At 39.1% G+C, this 15,736-nt stretch overlaps 1 protein-coding gene and 2 non-coding genes across 21 annotated transcripts in view; 1 reads left to right on the top strand and 2 right to left on the bottom strand.

Moving 5' to 3' along the window:
• ABI1 (abl interactor 1) overlaps window positions 1-15,736 on the bottom strand; it is a 118,626-nt gene that overhangs the window by 36,430 nt on the left and 66,460 nt on the right. The window lies entirely within an intron of this gene.
• On the top strand, window positions 6,208-6,354 carry LOC112632275. The gene has a single exon (XR_003121334.1). It is a non-coding gene; the product is annotated as a small nucleolar RNA SNORA57 (small nucleolar RNA).
• Window positions 7,740-7,846, bottom strand: LOC112632340. Its single transcript, XR_003121381.1, has one exon. It is a non-coding gene; the product is annotated as a U6 spliceosomal RNA (small nuclear RNA).

Here is a 15,736-nt window from a genome sequence, read left to right as displayed (position 1 = left end):
AAAAAATCAAGATGTGGAGAAACGGGAGCCCTTGTGCACTTGCAGTCACTGTGAAACATAGTATAGTGAGATTCCTCACAAAATTAAAAACAGAATTAGCACACAACCCAGCAATTCCAATTATAGGTATATTCCCAAAAGAACTGAAAGCAGGGTCACCTAGCAGCTTTATTCACAACAGCCAACTATCCATCAACAGATCAATGGATGCACAAAATGTGATACATACATACTATAGAATAGTATTTAGACTTAACAATGAAGGTACTTTTGATACATGCTACAATATGGATGAACCTTGAAGACATTATGCTGAGTAAAGTATGCCAGTCACAAAAAGACATATATTGTATGATTCCATTTATATGAGGTAACTAGAGTAGTCAAATTCATAAAAACAGAAAGTGGAGATAGTGGTTGCCTGGGGGAGGAAAGCTCAATAGACACTTGTTGTTTAATGGGCATAGGGTTTAATTTCTACAAGATAAAAAGAGTCCTAGAGATTATTAGTTGCTCAGCATTGTAACTGTACTTAACACTACTGAACAGTACACTTAAAATGGTTAAGATGGTAATCATATATGCATTTTGCCACAATTTTTAAAAAATATTTAACCATCTCAAAAGATTTCTGAGTATACCTCTGTCACCTCCTCCTGGTCTACACAGGAGTACAGCAGTTTGGTCGCTAAATGTGGCTGTCTCCAGGAAGAGAACAGCTCCTGGCCAGTTGGGATTCCACCCTGACCATTTCTAAGCATGATGCTTCTTTCTTTCCTCTAATGGAAATCCCAGGCTAGCTTGATTGGTCTACTCTCTGGGTGGCAATCCAGTCAAAAGGAGGTCTTTGGTATAAACTTAATTCAGGTTCAGCCACCTGGAACTGACAATCTGGATTTTCTTGCTGGATTTCCTTGGTCTTAAATAATAATGACCACTTAGTTAAGTATACTGCTTCCCCTAGGGTGGCTCATGTGGACTAAAGTAGGAGACATAAAAGGGTCGCTGTAAGTTTAATAAAAAGGACCTTTGTCGCTCTTGCACCTGGCCCTTCCAGACAAAAGGTCTAGGTTTGAGTCAGAGATGACTGGAAAAAAGGTAAAGCTAGCTACTGGAATGGGACACACTGATTTTGTGGCAGTCGAAGGGGTACAACAACCCTGTCTGGCACCTGTGGGGAAACACCTTAGATGTTGGGAAGGAAAAGGAGGGACATTAGTGATCTGTCTTTTAGAATCATCCCTCACAAAGGACATTTCTCTGCAAATGCGCAAAACCTCAAATTTAACTGATTACTGGGTCTGCCCCTACCCCGCCACACAGTTTTGATCACTACTCAATCATCATTCTCCTTAACCACACAGTCTCTCGGAAGCAGCAGAAGATGGTCCAAGCTCCCAAATCTCCCACACGAAACACCTGTCCATAACTTCAGGCATCTTTTCAAGGCACAGTCATTTCAAGGGACAGATGAATGCCATCAAGTTGGTGGCACAGATAATAAATAGGACAGATTGGACTGACTGCCTTCAGGCAGTCTCTCCACAAACAAGTACTAGAGAAGTATTCATACTGAACTCGGAACCCTAAGGCTTACCAGCCATCAGGGAGGCCACATTGGAGAAACTATCAGCCTGTGCCCTCTGACTTAAAAGTAGGTCCCACATAACTGGGAGGTGGGGGTGGGGGAGCGTGTCGGAGGGGCAGAAGTAGGACAATATAAACAACACATTCTTTATAGGCACACAGTCCTTGGGAGTGTTTCTTGTTTGGAAGTCAGGCATTGCCTCCCTTCAGAAAATGTGATGACTTGCACACCAAGGGAATAATCGCTATAATGGGAGTCATCCAATTAGAAAAGTTTGTTTGAAATTTGTTCCAGACTTGAGCTAAAGCAATCGACGACATCACCTTGGGCCTAGAGGCATTCAGGACAGTCTCAAATCACTAACCAGGATTGTTACAGATAAAAGAATAGCCCTACACTACCTCTTTGTAGACCAAGGCCAAATCTGTGCTATATATTCTGCAGTAACTAGATTAATGCCTTGGGCCAGGAGTAAAGTCAGAGCAGAAACAAAGAGAAAGCCACCACCTGGCTCTCTTAGATAGACCCTAAAGGTTTATTGCATTTGTTATGTTGGCTGGGTCTCGGACCCTGGGGAGCATAATTGAAGTCAATATTGCAGTCTGGCCTCATCCTGCTATCCTGTTGATAGTAACTTTAATGAAATGTGTTATAAGAAAAACTGAATGGATCTGGTCCCAGGCTCTGTCAGTGAGACTAATCAGAGTGACCAGTGAAGTTGTATAATCATGGGAAGGAAATCTTACCAGAAGCCAAGAAGGTATAGAAATGAAGGTAGAATACTGTTGGAAGGCAATTATACTTGAGTCTTTCATGTTTCTGTACCTGTCGTGAGTAGAGGGACTGATTCCTTTTATTCCATACCAACTTGTTACATATGTTTGTATTATATAAGGAATGGTCTTCAGGGATCAAGAAACAGTGTCTCCCTCAGGAGCAAAAGGCAGGTTTGTTTGCTGTCTAGTACAATAAAGATGTCATTTCCAGTGGGCATGGTGGCTCACGCCTGTAATCCCAGCACTTTGGGAAGCGAGTGAGGCAGATCACCTGAGGTCAGGAATTCAAGACCAGCCTGGTCAACACGGTGAAATTCTGTCTCTACTAGAAATACAAAAATTAGGTGGGCACAGTGGCGCACACCTGTAGTCTCAACTACTTGCGGGGGTGCTGAGGCATGAGAACAGCTTGAACCTGGGAGGTGGAAGAAGTGAACCAAGTGCAGTGAAACAAGTGCAGTGAACCAAGTGCAGTGAACCAAGATCATGCCACTGCACTCCAGCCTGAGGGACAGAGTGAGACTCTGTCTGGAAAAAAAAAAAATTGTCATCTCCCTCCAGGGTGAATGAAGGTCAGGTAGGCTTACAACTTACTACCTATTATCAAAGTTTGGGTTCCCTAAACTGGTAGTCCCTCTCTTGTAACAGACTGCAGTGTATTACAGGAAAGGCATCACCACATGCATCACTCGGCCCCTTTCACCTTCCTCTATGGAGCAGTGGGTTTGGGAAACCGGCACAAATGCTAACGCTCTGGCTCCCGTTATTCTCATGAGTAATAAAGCCCTGTGTCTCTGGTCCAGAAGTCTTCTGTCTTCTACCAGCATCTACAAAAGACGTTAGCTTGCATGGAGGGCAAAATCTGACTCTTAACAGTTCTTGAAAAAACTGTTTTTATAGTGAAACAATTCACATATTCTGACCACCCCCATCCCCAAGTAATTCTGAGGATTATCTGATACAATCATTGATTCATAGATGTTACAAAATGTAAAGAGCCACATTTTTGTAGAATGCCTCTCTACACTTTTTTTTTTTTTTTTTGGACAGGGTCTTGCTCTGTCGCCCAGACTGGAGTTCAATGGTACCATCTCGGCTCACTGCGCCCTCTGCCTCCCGGGTTCAAGCGATTCTCATGTCTCATGACTCCCAAGTAGCTGGGACTACAGGCATGTGCCCCCACACCCGGCTTATTTTTGTATATTTTGTAGAGATGGGGTTTCACCATGTTGGCCAGGCTGGTGGCAAACTCCTGACCTCAACTGATTTGCCCGCCTCAGTCTCCTAAAGTGCTGGGATTACAGGCATGAGCCACCATACCCAGCCTCTCCACACATCTTTTAAACTCCTCCCTTTTCTAATAGGTCCCGCACTAGTATAAATTTTAGCTCAATTCTGCTCAACACAGAATTAAGTTGAGGAATCCCTAACTCCATAGAGGGGAAAATACTGAGACTTCATTGGAAGTTGGAAAAGATGGACCAGTATTTACCTAGGTTTGTTTCTACCTCTCCCAAACACTCATTCTCTGTCTCCTTTGTAAGGTCATCTTACAGTGTCTCCACGTTCACTTTCCTCTTTATAACCCCTAAGCAAATTCGTCCACATTCAGGCTTAAATTACCATATATACACACAAACTTCTATTTATCTATTCAAGAACGCTCATCTAAGCTGTAAGTTCATGTATAAAACTGACATTCTCTCAGATATTTGAATGGTACCTTAAAGTGAACGTGTTCAAAATCAAACACACAGGCCACTCAATCCTATTTCAATGTTCCTACTTCAATTCTCTATTAGTTTATGTAAGTCAGACATCCAGCATTTACTTCATGTTTAATTTTACTAAATCTTGTCACATTTACCTTTAAATACCAGAAATCTGTTTCTAACACTTTAATCCTACTCAATCTACTACCATCTCTCACCTTGGCTATTGCAACAGCCTTCTAATTGGTCCACTTGTACCCAATCTGGCCTTTATCCAGTCTGCTCTCTATGGTGTAACCATGGAGAGCTTTACAAAAGAAGTAAACTTGAGAAAACAAAATTAAAAATGTGTACATTTCACCTGTTTAAACCCTATTAAAAGAGCATCCCACACGGTCCCCAGTCCTCAAAGGAAAACTTAATTCAAAATGTCCTGTTCTTTCCCTATTTTTCTCAAGCATCATGGAATCCACAACTCTCCTCCTTAAAATCATCCTTTTTTCACCCTTCCTACTTCACTCACACTCTGCAGAATTATTCAGGACACGATTTCAAATTACTTGAAAAATTATACTCTGGTCTACTCCCTCTCCATTCTCTCAATTCTGAATCATAAAAGTCCAAAACACAACACGTCCAGCAAAGCACAACCCTCCATATGGCAGGGTGAGGAAATAAAGCGGGTAGAGAAGAAGGGAACAGGTTTGGAACATTTGTCTAACAACAGCATGCATATGTTCACCAAGCGAGAGTTAGCTTTTTCAGCGAGACTAATTCTTTCTCATACTTGAATTTCCTTACTTTCACACGTTTTTCTTCAACTTTACATAGCAAAAGCAGCAGTCTGACATTAAAAAATAATAATAATAAGCTTTTAGTCTTAATATATGAGAGTCAAAATCAGAGTAACCCCAGTTGAGAAGAACTAGATGGCCCAAGAGATTACCCTATAGCAATCCTTAGACCCACTCGTTTTAAAAAAACAAAGCACGCAAACTTGAAATTAGAAAATCATGTTTGAATACTAACTCTTTTGCTTACTGGATATAAAATTTTATACAAGTTTTAATTAATTAAAATTTCATTTTGCTTATAATATTTGGCTCTGTGTCCCCACCCAAATCTCATCTTGAATTGTACTCCCATAATTCCCACATGTTGTCGGGGGGACACAGTGGGAGATAATTTGAATCACGGGGTCGGTTTCCCTCATACTGTTCTCATGGTAGTGAATAAGTCTCACGAGATCTGATGGTTTCATCAGGGGTTTCCACTCTTGCATCCTTCTCATTTTCTCTTGCTGCTGCATCCTGGCATGATTCTTAGGCCTCCCCAGCCATGTGGAACTGTAAGCCCAATTGAACCTCTTTTTCTTCCCAGTTTCAGGTATATCTTTATCAGCAATGTGAAAACAGACTAATACAGCTTATATAAAATGGGAATAGCATATTAGAAACTATAACATTGCTTGATACAAAAAAGTACTAAAAATTAATAAATCTGAATCTTATTTATCAAACTATCCAATCTACAACTCTGCAATTAAGATAAAGCATTTCTAAAATATGAATATGAAAACATGAATGTATCACATTATGTATCTGAAATATGATGAATGTGATTTAGGTTCCAATCTCCAGTTTTGCCACTGGCAATACAATTTTGAAGAACTCCTCAAAGCCAGTCTAATAAACATTAAGATACCAGCAGTTTGAGGCCGGGCGCAGTGGCTCACGCCTATAATTCCAGCACTTTGAGAGGCCGAGGTGGGTGGATCACGGGGTCAGGAGATCAAGACCATCCTGGCTAACACGGTGAAACCCCATCTCTACTAAAAATACAAAAAATTAGCCAGGAGTGGTGGCGGGCATCTGTAGTCCCAGCTACTCAGAAGGCAGAGACAGGAGAATGGCGTGAACCCCGGGAGGCGGAGCTTGCAGTGAGTCAAGATCACGCCACTGCACTCCAGCCTGGGCAACAGAGCCAGACTCTGTCTCTCTCTCTCACACACACACACACACACACACACACACACACACAAACACAAACACAAATACCAGCAGTTTGAAAACTCAACTGATTCCAAGGTAAACAAATGCTAAAATTCATGTGGGAAAAAAAAAAAGTGGATCCTCATTTTCTTGACAGGAACTGGGCATGTAGTCCTACTCCCTGTTATGTACAGAGGCAAAGGGAAGAGCTCCGGACCCCCTTGGCATGTCTTTGGTGCCATGCAGCTTCCTGTCTGCCAGTTCTATCCTCAAGCACCAGGACACCAGCGAAAAGGAAAAAGAAAAAAGAAAGTGGATCTCAGAGGTAGGGGTATCAAAAGTACTAACTAGAGAAAAGATAACAACCCAAAGACAAGTTCTCAATAAATGAAGACCATGCTTGATGCATCAGCACCTGAAGGAGAAAAGACAAAATCAAAATAGAATATACATGAAACAAATTTGGAAGTAACCAATAGAATGAACATGTACAGGGGGAATCACCTTTTAAAGCTTGAATACATACACACATTTGAATTACATATGCTTTATATAATTCGAAGCTCACAAAATTCAAGAAGTATAACAAATGATGGTGTTTCCGTTTCCTGGCTAAACATCAAATGACAATAAAAGACATTGTTTAACTACTCCCCTGTTCAGTTTTGAAATTATGCAGTGGTTCACAAAATTTTTAATGTGAGGGAAATCTACAAATTTTAAAAGGGATTTTCTGTATTTATTAATATTTTATGTTTTTATTTAACTTTTAAGCTCAGGGGTACATATGTAAGATGTGTTACTTTGTTGCATAGGTAAACATGTGTCATGACTGTTGTTGTACAGATTATTTCATCACCCAAGTATTAAACCTAGTATCCACTAGGTTTTTCCTGATCCTCTCCCTCTTCCCACCCTTCACCATCTGGTAGGCCCCAGTGTGCACTGTTCCCCTCTATGTGTCCATGTGTTCTCATCATTTAGTTCCTACATATAAGTGAGAACATGTAGTATTTGGTTTTCTGCTCCTGCATTAGTTTGCTAAGGATAATGGCCTCCTGTTCCATTCATGTCCCTGCAAAAGACATGATCTCATTCTTTTTTGATGGCTGCATAGTATTCCATGATGTGTATGTACCTCTTTTTCTTTATCCAGTCTATCACTGATGGGACATTTAGATTGATTCCATCTTTGCTACTGTGAATAGTGCTACAGTGAACATACATGTGCATGTGTCTTTATAACAGAACAATTTATATTCCTTTGGGTATATACCCAGTAATGGGATTGCTGGGTCAAATGGTATTTCTGTCTCTAGGTCTTTGAGGATTCACCACACTGTTTTCCACAATGGCTGAACTAATTTACATTCCCACCAACAGTGTAAAAGCGTTCCTTTTTCTCCACGACCTCACCAGCATCTGTTATTTTTTTGACTTTTTAATAATCACCATTCTGACTGGTATGAAATGGAATCTCATTGTGGTTTTTATTTGCATTTTTTAATGGTCAGCGATGTTAACTTCTTTTTCATATGATTGTTGGACGCGCACGTATGTCTTCTAAGAAGTGTCTGTTCTCTGTTCATGTCCTTTGCCCACTTTTTAATGGGTTTTTTTTTTCTTGTAAGTTTAAGTTCCTTATAGAAGCTGGATATTAGACCTTTGTCAGAAAAATGTGAAACACTTCATGAATTTGCATGTCATCCTTGCACAGGAGGCATGCTAATCTTCTCTGTATTGCTCCAATTTTAGTGTACGTGCTGCAGAAGTGACCACTTATGTTGTATTTTTATCACATAAAATGAAATTGTACTGCAATGGGCTGGTAAAAATGACATAGTTATAGTTAGTCCAATACAAAGCAAACAAAGCCTCTGAATTTGGGTAACGCAAGAGGCGTAATCTAGAGCTAATACTGGCTGTGCTCAGTGACTCACACCTATAATCCCAGCCCTTTGGGAGGCCAAGGAGAATGGATCATTTGAGTCCAGGAGTTCGAGACTAGCCTAGGCAACATGGTGAAACCCCGTCTCTACAAAAAATGCAAAAAAATTTGCTGGGCATGGTGGCACACACTTGTAGTCCCAGCTACTCAGGAGTCTGAGGTGGGAGGATCTCCTGAGCCCAAGAGGTTAAGGCTGCAGTGAGCCACAATCACACCACGGCACTACAGCCTGAGTAAGAGTAAGACTCAGTCTCCAAACAAAAAAAAAAAAAATAGAGCAAATACAATACAAGTGGAAAACTCTTTTGGCAGACTCAATATGACAAGCAAAAATCATACCAAGAGTTGTGAGAGAGACGAATGGCAATATGGAACATAAGATAATCAACAGGAATATTCTACAATAAAAATCACTAGAGCACCCTGAATAAAACCCTAAAAACTCTCTCCCCTATTATATTTTACTTCTAGTTATAAATAAGAAATAAGGAAACAGTGAGATAGGAGTTTGAAAGAAAAACCTGGAAAAAAAATTAAATGGTCTTCAAACCCAGATACAACACACCCCCATCTACTCACAACCACATATACACCCAATCGTCCCCCTTCTATCCCATGTTATCTTGATACCAAGTCTTTCCAGACTGATCTATGGCTTCAATGCATTCCAATAAAAATGCCAACAGAGATTTCCAAGGTTCTAAATTTATATGGGAGGGCAAAGGGGAAGGAATGGCTGAGACATGGTCTAAAAGAAAAATAAGAAGGGAGGAGGGTAACTTGCCTCTTGAGATATTATGAAACCATAGTAAAGAAGATAGTAGGGTTCTTACAGGGTTAAATAAATGGACCAATACAACAGAAGAGAGAATTCAGAAAAAAAAAAAAAATCATGCTTATAAGGAAATTTGGTATCTTACAGTGATAGCACAGAAAGAAAGAATGTATTATTTGAGTAGAGCAAATATTTTGCCATATAGAAAAAAACACTGAAAATGGATCCCTACCTCAAACCATAGGAGAAAACTAATTCCAGATCCTTTAAATTTAAATGCAAATAAATGGCATATTTATACTTGCAACATTATACATTATATACATTAATGAGAATGAACAAATTACTAATGAATGAACTATGTATATGTAATATGGATAAATCATAGAAATTATAATGCTGAATAAAAAAAGTAAGCCATGCTAGAGTACATACAGGATGAATCCATTGTTATAAGCCCAAACACAAGCAAAATTAAACAATAATTGTTTAGTGATACACATACATGTGATTTCAAAAAAATGTTAAGTGCAACGGAATGATAAACATCCCTTTTGTGGTGGGTGAGAAGTATACAGAGAAAAGAAACAGAATTGGTCATTTTCTAGTTTTTAGTTTTAATGATGGATTCAGAGATGTTTGATTTATTATTGCATATGCATAACATATATTACATTTATTCTTTTGAATAAGTATAATTTTTGTCTTTAATTACACACAAATAGCACACAGAAAAGAATGATTAATATTCCTGAAGCAACATCAAAAGACTCCATGAAAGAAACCTCAATTTTGCCAGCCATATCTGGCAGGTAAAAGAGAAAAAAGGAGAGTGGGGAAAAAGGTCAAAATCCAAGCACAGCAGACAGTATAAGCCAGGGAAAAAAGGCATGAAAACACAACACCTTCTCTGAGATTAGAGAAAAGCTAAAATAGCATGAATAAAAGTAAGTTGAACTCTACTCTAATTAAGAGTTAAAGAAAAGATTATGGAAATTAGGAGGCCAATCTTGAAAACTTCTTTTTAAATGGTCAAGCAAGGCTTTTATTAAAATAAGCAGATTGGGAATTGAATAAATAAAATTAATTGTATGGTAAGTAAATGTTCTAAAGGAAACATTAAAATATTCTAAAAGCAATTATATTTAGAGAGGAAAATATCTTCTAAAATGTAGAAATAAAATGATAAACTTCATAAGCAGACAAGATTTTAAAATTATCTTTTAAGATATGATTATTTTAAACTGCTGTATAGAAATAGGTTTTCATTTTGTTCTTTTTTCTCTCTCTAGTCACTCTGGAGGAAATAAAAAGAATACATATGCTTCTTTTAAAGATCTTCCAGAAAAATCCTTCTTAATCACCAAAAGACAGAAAGGCAGGCAGGAAAGAAGTATGACATAGCAACACTACTTAATGTTCCATGGATTTTCTACAATATCATCTCAGAAGGCCTACTATCATCCTCACAACTGCCACTGCTACTACAGGGAGGGCATTATAGGTTTTAAGCAAAGAACCTTGTACATAAGTAAAAACACAATAAATGTTTGCTAAAAAGTAACTACAGAATGAAAACCGAAATATTTTTGCCCTGAATAGAGAAAGGAGAGGGGTATAAAAAGGGCAGAAGAAGAGAGTCCTGAGACAAGCTGCACAGAGGAAGCCTTCAGCCAAGAAAGAGACAATCTTTGTCTGTTATTGCTTATTTGGACCAGACTCTGGAAATGGCCTTATGCCCAAAATTCTGTGTTACAGATCTTTGTTCAATAAGCTTGAAACAAGGTCCCAATCAACTTCGAAGTTAACTTGATTCAGAATGACCCATATACACACCATAAAATAGATCTATTTAGAAAAGATGAGCTGCAAAATCAGACTCTGGTGGAAAAACAAAAATCACTTGGATCAGAATTATTCTGAAATATTTTAGCCTGGGAAAAACTGAATCTGTTACTAACATTCTGGCCCATGCCTAATTTTTTAGTACTTCCCATGACATTTTTCTGTCTCCTCCTCGCCTGCTTAATTATATAAGATAAACTACAAAGTACTTTATGTGGTAATCACATACCCACCTCAAAAAAGAAACCTTTTTGCCTAATTTAGTGATAATCATTTTTTATCCAAACTAGAATCTAAGCTAAATATGAACTTTTAATAGAACATTAGATCACAGTTTATCTTCTAAGCACCAGGTCATGAATTTGTACTTAATTCTTCAACCTACTACTCCTTACCTAACAATTAACATTTGTTTCAATATTTCATGAGTGTCTCTCCCTTCTTAAAAAGATGATATATTTTAAATTCTCTAGTCTGGGCAACATAGTGAGACCCTGTCTCTAAAAAAAAAAAAATTTTTTTTTAATTAGCCAGGCAAAGGCCGGGTGCAGTGGTTTACGCCCATAATCCCAGCACTTCGGGAGGCCAAGGTGGGTGGATCACTTGAGGTCAGAAGCCCAAGACCAACCTGGCCAACATGGTGAAACCCCATCTCTACCAAAAAATATAAAAATTAGCCGGCAGTGACATGTGCGCCTGTAATCCCAGCTACTCAGGAGGCTAAGGCAGGAGAATCCCTTGAACCCAGGAGGCAGAGGTTGCATTGAGCCAAGTTCGTGCCACTGTACTCCAGCCTGAGCAACTCTGTCTCCAAAATAAATAAAAATAAAAATAACTACATTAGCCAGGCAAGGTGGCTCACACCTGTAGTTCCAGCTACACAAGAGGCAGGAGAATTGCTTAAGCCTAGGAAGTCGAAGATGCAGTAAACAGTGATCATGCCACTGCATTCCAAACTAGGTGACACAACAAGACCGTGTCTCAATAGATGAAAAACAAGTAAAATAAAATTCTCTACGTATGTCAAGCAGTATAGTCTAATGACTAAGAGTTGAATTCAGGAACCAAACTGTGTGGATTTAATAGGTAGTTGTACCATTTACCAACTGTATGAACGTGGGTAAGTTACTTAACCATCCTATGCCCTCAGTTTTCTTACCATACAGATGAGATGTAAAAACAAGCAAAAAAACAGTTATCAACCTCACAGTTACTGTAAGGATTAAATGAGGTAATATATAGAATGGATTTTCAACAGTGTCTAACATGTAGAAAAATCAATATACGTTAGGTTTTTATTATTATTGTTTCCCAGTCCTTATTCAAGTGTTTAACTGAGTTTACTTGATGATATGAAACCAGAAAAAGCTTATAGCCAATAATAAATACAACTCATCTTAGCAATCTTAGACATTAGAAGTTGTTACTTAGGGCCAGGCCCAGTGGCTCATGCCTGTAATCCCAGCACTTTGGGAGGCCGAAGTGGGTGGACTGCTTGAGGACAGGAGTTCGAGACCAGCCTGGCCAACATGGCGAAATCCTGTCTCTACTAACAATACAAAACTTAGCCAGGCACTGTGGCGCACGCCTGTAATCCTAGCTACTCAGGAGGCTGAGGCACAAGAATCGCCTGTAATCCCAGCGATTTGGGAAGCAGAGGTTGCAGTTAGCTGAGATCGTACCACTGCACTCCAGCCTGGGCAACAGAATGAGAATCTGTCCCCACAGAGGCCAGGCAAGGTGGCTCATGCCTGTAATCCCAGCACTTTGGGAGGCTGAGGCTGGCAGATCATGAAGTCAGGAGATCAAGATTATCCTGGCTAACGTGGTGAAACCCCGTCTCTACTAAAAATACAAAAAATTAGCCAAGTGTGGTGGCGGGCGCCTGTAGTCCCAGCTACTCAGGAGGCTGAGGCAGGAGAATGGCGTGAACCTAGGAGGTGGAGCTTGCAGTGAGCCAAGATTGCGCCACTGCACTCTAGCCTGGGCAACAGAGCAAGACTCTGTCTCAAAAAAAAAAAAAAAAAAGAAAGAAAGAAAAAGAAAAAGAAATTGTTACTTAGTCCATTTAAGATACCCCAAGTATACTGCATGCAAAACAAGCAGCACAAATTAATATCATCAAAAAAGAAGATTCAAATCTAAAAACTTCAAAAGGATTTGGATTCACTTAGTAGTAGCCCTTTCTAGGCACCTTTATTTCTTTCTTCATTATAGGAGTATTTTTGGTCCTATAATTCTTCTTACAAGCAATGACAACATTTGGAGATATTTATACTGAAAGGATATTTAAAAGTACAAGTTGGTACTTCAGTGTAAATTTTGAGGATGGATTTACACTCTGATGTCTCTCCCTCCTGTAACGTCACCAAAATGACTGCCAAAGGATTCATTTATTTATACACACACACACACACATTTTTTACAGGGATAAGGGACAAGTATTTCCAACAAATCTCTGAATATCAGAAAACAAATGAAGGCAAGGCAGCTAACTCATCCAACTAGAAGCAGAACTTAAAACACCTGCACACAGCAAGGCAATTTGTCCTAAAAGAAACAGTCTCTGGAAGCCAGGTTCTTTAAATGAGGAACCACAATAAGATACCACTTCATACTCACTAGGATAGCTATAATCAAAAAAATAGAGCCGGGTGCAGTGGCACATGCCTCTAGTAGAAGATACTCAGGAGGCTGATGGAGAAGGATCAACTGAGTCCAGGAGTCTGAAGCCAGCCTGGACAACATAGCAAGGCCCTATTTCAAAAAAATAATACTAGACAAAACAAGTCTGTAAGGATGTGAAGACAAAAGAAGTGTTTCTCTGCAATGCTCATACACTGCTGATGGGAATATAAAATGGGACAGCCATTTGGGGAACCAGTCAGCAGTTCCTCAAATAGTTAAACACAGAGTTACCATACGATCCAGCGATTCCACTTCTAGGTATACAACCAGTATAACTGAAAACATATGTCTATGCAAAACTTGTACACAATTATTCACAGCAGCATTATTCGTAACAGTCAAAAAGTGGAAACAACCCAAATGTCTACCAAATAAAATGATGAACAGATAAAGAAAAGGTAGTCTATCCATACAACAGAATATTATTTGGAAATAAAAAGGAATAAAGTACTAATGCATGCTACAACATGCATGGACCTTGAAAATATCACACTAAGAAGCACAAAGGATCACATATTGCTTGAATCTATTTACATGAAATGCCCATGGTAGGCAAATCTATACAGACAAAAACCAGATGACTAATTGTTAGGACTGGGAGGAGAGGGGATGCTATGATTGGGAGTGATTAGCTGAGGGGTATGGGGTTTCTTTTTGGGGTAATGAAAATGTTCTAAAATTGATTGTGGTAACGTATGCATAACTTTGTGAACACAGCAAAAGCTAATGCACTGTATACTTTAAATAGATGAATTAATGATGTTAATTATATTTCAATAGAACTTTCTTTTAAAAGCGAGAAACAACAAAAAGCTGAAGAACTGAGTATCTGCAAATCGAACAATGAAGTTCCCAGTCTTTCCACTCACTGTGTTCTCCCTTAAGAATGTGACTCTCATGAAAGAAATTAGAAGATTCTCCACTGCAGATACAGAATGGCACAAGAGAAAAGACTTCCATACATTGAAAGTCGGAGGTGCCCCCATCTTTAAGTATATGACAAAAGCTATCAATTGGTGGTGTGATTCATCCACCAACATGATACGGCCACCAATTGCCAGAGGCTATCAATTGGTGGCCATGTCACACCACCAGTTAATAGACTCTGTCACACACTTGAAGTTTCTACTTAAGCATTTTAGTCTCTTATTCTTAAATATAAACAGAAAGCCAAGAATCACCAGGCTATCTGAGGGCAACATTTCATAAAGGGGGAGACCCCAAAACAAAACAGAAAAAAAAAACCTGGAAAAAAACAGATTTTGCAGGGAACAGAATAATACTTTAAAAAATAAAAATAAGAGGCTAGGTGTGGTGGTTCACGCTTGTAATCCCAGCACTTTGGAAGGCCGAGGCTGGTGGATCACCTGAGGTCAGGAGTTCAAGACCAGCCTGACCAATACGGTGAAACCCCATCTCTACTACATACAAAAAATTAGCCAGGCGTGGTGGCACATGCCTGTAATCCCAGCTACTTGGGAGGCTGAGGCAGGAGAATCGGTTGAACCTGAGAGGCAGAGGTTGCAGTGAGCCGAGATCGTGCCATTGCACTGCAGCCTGGGCAACAAGAGCAAAATTCCATCTCAAAAAAATTTAAAAATTTTTTAAAAATAAAAGAAAAGGAACTTAAGTGCAGAATAAAAACTAATCATTAAGTTTCAGTTTATAAAAAAGGAACTAAGGACAAGAAAACCCTTAAAAAGTTAAAAAATAAAAAAAGAATAAAAACTAACAACAGACTGGGATTTAAAGCTTAGGAAGTCTCCCAAAGAGGTGAAAATTAGGAAGGAAAATAACACTAAAATATTGATACAAAAAGTCTAGCATCTGAATGGAGCACTTAGGAAAAAAAAAGATTGCATTGGGAGTTATACCTGATGTAAATGACGAGTTGATGGGTGCTGACGAGTTGATGGGTGCAGCACAGCAACATGGCACAAGTATACATATGTAACAAACCTGCACGTTATGCACATGTACCCTAGAACTTAAAGTATAATAATAATAAAAAATAAATAAAAAAAAAGAAAAAGAAAAAAAAAGAACAGAGAATACAATGGAAAAGAAATAATCAAAGAATATTATCTTCCAAAAATGCAGTAGCACATCTTCAGATTAAAAAGAGCTCACCAAGTGCCGGCACAATGTATTTTTAAAAGACCAATACCATATGGTGGCTTAGCCCTGTAAATCGCAGCACTTTGGGAAGCCAAGGTGGGAGGATGGCTTAAGGCCAGAGTTTGATACAAGCCTGGGCAACATAGCACGAGCTTTCCTCTATTTGAAAAAAAAAAAAAAAAAAATGCTAAGTGTGGTGGCATGCACCTGTAGTCCTAGTTACTCAGGAGGCTGAGGCAGGACAGATCACTTGAGCCCAGGAGTTCAAGGCTGCAGTGAGCTACAACTGCACCAC

This window comes from Theropithecus gelada, chromosome 9, assembly GCF_003255815.1.
Source record: "Theropithecus gelada isolate Dixy chromosome 9, Tgel_1.0, whole genome shotgun sequence".
Lineage (NCBI taxonomy): Eukaryota > Metazoa > Chordata > Mammalia > Primates > Cercopithecidae > Theropithecus > Theropithecus gelada.
Note: the sequence above shows the minus strand (reverse complement) of the source record. Positions and strands in the feature narration are given on the sequence as shown.